Source organism: Procambarus clarkii, chromosome 80 (genome assembly GCF_040958095.1).
Source record: "Procambarus clarkii isolate CNS0578487 chromosome 80, FALCON_Pclarkii_2.0, whole genome shotgun sequence".
NCBI lineage: Eukaryota > Metazoa > Arthropoda > Malacostraca > Decapoda > Cambaridae > Procambarus > Procambarus clarkii.
In genome coordinates this window covers 23,644,960-23,650,684 of record NC_091229.1, presented here as the reverse complement: position 1 = coordinate 23,650,684, position 5,725 = coordinate 23,644,960, and positions in this window count along the sequence as shown.

The window sequence follows — 5,725 nt, the reverse complement described above, 5'->3', positions numbered from 1 at the left end:
AATTCTTACTAATCATAACTCCCAGATCCCTTTCGCAATCCGACTTCGCAATCACAACACCATCTAGCTCGTATCTTGTAACTCTATCATCATTACCTAACCTCAGAACTTTACATTTATCAGCATTAAACTGCATCTGCCAATCCTTTGACCATTTCAAAACCCTATCTAGATCAACTTGAAGTGATAGTGAGTCCTCCTCCGAATTAATTTCCCTACCGATTTTCGTATCATCGGCAAATTTGCAAATGTTGCTACTCAAACCTGAATCTAAATCATTTATATATATTATAAACAACAGAGGTCCCAGGACAGAGCCTTGAGGCACTCCACTTACAACATTTTCCCACTCTGACTTGATTCCATTTATACTAACTCTCTGTTTCCTTTGGTATAGCCATGCCCTAATCCAGCTTAATATAGCACCCCCAATACCATGAGACTCTATTTTTTTAATCAGTCTTTCATGTGGCACTGTATCAAAAGCTTTGCTAAAGTCAAGGTATACAACATCGCAATCCTTACCACTATCAACTGCCTCAACAATGCTGGAATAAAAAGATAACAAATTTGTTAAACATGAACGGCCATTTATAAAACCATGTTGCGACTCAATTATTAATTTATGTTTTTCAAGATGAAGACGAATTTTATTTGCTATTATAGATTCGAGTAACTTTCCCACAATAGACGTTAGGCTAATTGGTCGATAGTTAGACGCAAGTGATCTATCTCCTTTCTTAAAAACTGGTATCACATTAGCAACTTTCCAAAACTCTGGCACTCTGCCTGACTCTATTGATTTATTAAATATGGTTGACAGTGGGTCACAAAGCTCCTCTTTGCATTCTTTAAGCACCCTAGCAAACACTTCATCCGGCCCTGGGGATTTGTTTGGTTTGAGTTTTACTATTTGTTTAAGAACATCCTCCCTGGTAACTGCTAAACTCGTCAACCTGTCCTCGTCCCCACCCACATAGACTTGTTCGGCTGAAGGCATATTGTTAAGTTCCTCTTTAGTAAATACAGATACAAAATATTTATTAAAAATACTACTCATCTCTTCATCACTATCTGTTATTTGACCTGTCTCAGTTTTTAATGGACCTATCCTTTCCCTAGTCTTAGTACGATATAACTGAAAAAACCCTTTAGGATTTGTCTTTGCTTGCCCTGCTATGCGAACTTCATAGTTTCTTTTTGCTTTCCTTATCTCTTTTTTAACATTTCTAACCAGTTGTACGAATTCCTGTTCTAAAGTGACCTCCCCATTTTTAATCCTTTTGTACCAAGCTCTCTTTTTACCTATAAGGTTCTTCAAATTCTTTGTTATCCACTATGGGTCATTAGTATACGATCTATTCAATTTGTATGGTATACTACGTTCCTGTGCTTTGTTTAGAATATTCTTAAATAAGTTATATATTGAATCCACATCGAAATCCCCATTTAAGTCACCTATCGCTGATTTAAGCTCCGCGATTTAAATTCTAGGAATAAAATGTGGCGATGTGAACACCTAACCTCAGAGATTATATCCAGCGCCTACACAATCTTATTATAAGTACCAGAGCAAGCTTTATTGGTTGTGTTCTATTTACCCTAGAAATAAAACAGTTTATTTATCATCATTAACTTAGCACAGATGTAGATATTCATATCTAACGAGTTTGATGTGTCATAAGGTGTTATTATGTATGAGCTCTATATTTAGTACTGTTTATTGTCAATTTGTCAACTGATATGAAGAGTAATTATGTGTATTGTTTTGTTGAAGTTTACACTTGGTATAAATGTTTACACGTTATCTTCAGGTTATCTTGAGATGATTTCGGGGATTTTAGTGTCCCCACGGCCTGGTCCTCGACCAGGCCTCCACCCCCAGGACAGCTATGACAGCTGACTAACACCCAGGTACCTATTTTACTGCTAGGTAACAGGGGCATAGGGTGAAAGAAACTCTGCCCATTGTTTCTCGCCGGCGCCTGGGATCGAACCCAGGACCACAGGATCACAAGTCCAGCGTGCTGTCCGCTCGGCCGACCGGCTCCCTCCCTCGGCGTGGTGTAGATGTTTACACGTGGTGTAGATGTTTACTTGTTGTGTTGAAGTTTGTTATAGGATCTATGAATTCTAGTGTAATATTCAGAGTTCAGTATGTTATGAGGTGAGTTGGAAAGCCGTGGAGAGAGCGTAGGGTTGGGAGAGGAGAAGCGAGGAAGGGAGTAAAGTGTAGTGAAAGAGAGAAGGAGAGACGAGGAAGTGAGTGGGCAGGTCTCATGCATAATTCACGGTAGACGTCGAATAAAACCGTATTATGGAGGTAATGACCATCCTATTGCAAATGTTTACCCGGAATATCTTGGCATTGTTTGACCTTCTCGTCTCTGTCTCCCAGTGTTTCTTGCCCCCCTGCCTCCTCCTAGCCCCTGCCTCCCAGTAGCCTCTGCCTCCCCCTAGTGTGATTGTGAGTGTGTGCGAGTGTGTGTGTTAGCAATTTATGGCGACAATTACCAGAGTCAAGACCGAAACACATTAAAGGGCATACAGCCATATTTATCACACAAAAAGTACTGTGATGCGTATTTAAATTTGACATAATGAGAAAAGCAGTTTATGAACAACATGACAGTCTGACACGGAGCATGACAAGGGAAAAAAGACTTAACCATGACACCGGGAAATGACTTGGGCATGAAACTGAGAGATGACACGGAACATGACTTTGTACAGTAGAACACACACTGGACCTGCGGCTGAGAGAGTGACCAAGTGAACATATATTCCGGGAGCCGAGGCTGAGGGGATGGTCAAGTGCATTTACACGTAATATTGTCAGAGGGAATTGCTCTCAGACGATTGACTTTCCAAATGGCCAGGAGAACTGGGCACACCCTTATGGCCAGGAGAACTGGACACACCCCTATGGCCAGGAGAACTGGGCACACCCCTATGGCCAGGAGAACTGGGCACACCCCTATGGCCAGGAGAACTGGGCACACCCCTATGGCCAGGAGAACTGGGCACACCCCTATGGCCAGGAGAACTGGGCACACCCCTGTGGCCAGGAGAACTGGGCACACCCCTATGGCCAGGAGAACTGGGCACACCCCTATGGCCAGGAGAACTGGGCACACCCCTATGGCCAGGAGAACTGGGCACACCCCTATGGCCAGGAGAACTGGGCACACCCCTATGGCCAGGAGAACTGGGCACACCCCTATGGCCAGGAGAACTGGGCACACCCCTATGGCCAGGAGAACTGGGCACACCCCTATGGCCAGGAGAACTGGGCACACCCCTATGGCCAGGAGAACTGGGCACACCCCTATGGCCAGGAGAACTGGGCACACCCCTATGGCCAGGAGAACTGGGCACACCCCTATGGCCAGGAGAACTGGGCACACCCCTATGGCCAGGAGAACTGGGCACACCCCTATGGCCAGGAGAACTGGGCACACCCCTATGGCCAGGAGAACTGGGCACACCCCTATGGCCAGGAGAACTGGGCACACCCCTATGGCCAGGAGAACTGGGCACACCCCTATGGCCAGGAGAACTGGGCACACCCCTATGGCCAGGAGAACTGGGCACACCCCTATGGCCAGGAGAACTGGGCACACCCCTATGGCCAGGAGAACTGGGCACACCCCTATGGCCAGGAGAACTGGGCACACCCCTATGGCCAGGAGAACTGGGCACACCCCTATGGCCAGGAGAACTGGGCACACCCCTATGGCCAGGAGAACTGGGCACACCCCTATGGCCAGGAGAACTGGGCACACCCCTATGGCCAGGAGAACTGGGCACACCCCTATGGCCAGGAGAACTGGGCACACCCCTATGGCCAGGAGAACTGGGCACACCCCTATGGCCAGGAGAACTGGGCACACCCCTATGGCCAGGAGAACTGGGCACACCCCTATGGCCAGGAGAACTGGGCACACCCCTATGGCCAGGAGAACTGGGCACACCCCTATGGCCAGGAGAACTGGGCACACCCCTATGGCCAGGAGAACTGGGCACACCCCTATGGCCAGGAGAACTGGGCACACCCCTATGGTCAGGAGAACTGGGCACACCCCTATGGCCAGGAGAACTGGGCACACCCCTATGGCCAGGAGAACTGGGCACACCCCTATGCAATTGCAGTTCCGACAGTGAGAGACAGAGAAACAAAGAGAAATCACACTTGTACTTGAGGCCCGTACTTTGTCGCCCTCTCCCTCGCTCTCCCTCACTCACTCCTCCTGCTCACTCTCATTCACTCACTCCTCACTCACTCACTCACTCCTACTCCCACGGGCTTCTTACCGCCATTGGGTGGTAATGGCGTCGTCACCAGCAGCAGGACGTCGCCAGGTTTCCTGTGGCAGTGGCGTCCAGGAAAACAGGATGTGTACATAAAGTTCTTGTGCCTTGCCCATGTTGGGTGTTACTGGCGGAGATGGAGGAGGTGGAGGAGGGGAAGAGGAGGAAGGAGAGAAGAGTCGGGAGGCAGGAAATGGGAAGAGGTATGAGCATTAAATTTCATGACTAGGACGGCCCCCTCCCACTCGCTAGACTCAAATTCGAGGAGTGTTTGGGTTTCTTCAGCCAAATTCTCTTCTTGTTGAGAGAAAGAGAGAGAGAGAGAGAGAGAGAGAGAGAGAGAGAGAGAGAGAGAGAGAGAGAGAGAGAGAGAGAGAGAGAGAGAGAAGGAATTATCAGGGTAAAGCACCAAGCCATTACGACTATATAGCACGTGGAAGGGGTCAGGATAAGGATTTGGGATGAAAAGGGGAGGAAAGGAATGGTGCCCAACCACTTGGACGGTCGGGGATTGAACGCCGACCTGCATGAAGCGAGACCGTCGCTCTACTGTCCAGCCCAAGTGGTTGGGACAGAGAGAGAGAGAGAGAGAGAGAGAGAGAGAGAGAGAGAGAGAGAGAGAGAGAGAGAGAGAGAGAGACGAAAGAGAGATAGACAGAGACAGATTTAAAGGGGTACCTTGTGAGATGAGAACGAATGCCGTCATTTATCTAGAGGTGTCTCCGCAGGGACTCTCCTGCTCCGGGTTTAATCTCAGGAGCCAGGTCAACATGATACATTCCTTCCCAGTAACTGGTTCCCGCCTCCACCCACGGCAGCCCTTCCACACTCTCGGCTCTTATTACTGAACGTCAGAATGTTTAGCCTTTTGTTCATACGATGCGTCGTCACTACGGACTATATTCTATCTGGTGTACTTCATGTGTTTACTAAATTCGGTCTAAAATTGCGTTTGTTAGGCCTAAGATGGCTTATTTTTGCTTGGACAAATTGTTTGGTTTATGGTTAAGGTGTTTCAGTTTTTGTTATGGTCATAGAAAAACCAATGGTACGAAACGGACCAATTTGCTTGTAACTTCACGTTTTCGTCCATAGTCGTTCGTTCATAGTAACTATAGGCACTATGGTTTTTGGAGGCTGGGTTGAGACCTCGTAATCTACAATAAAAAATTTGGTCAACCATATCAAAGTTTAATATATTTCGAGAAACATGTAAATATCTAAATGTGCATGTAAACATGTACATTTACATGCAAATATGTAAATGTACCAGAGATATTATATGCAATAATAATTCTTGGTGATCTACTGATCCTGAACTTTAGAGGTATGGGTACACAGTTCCAGTGAACACCCACAGTCACCAACACACCTTAACTATTTTGCAACCATGATTATCACATGCTGGACATGC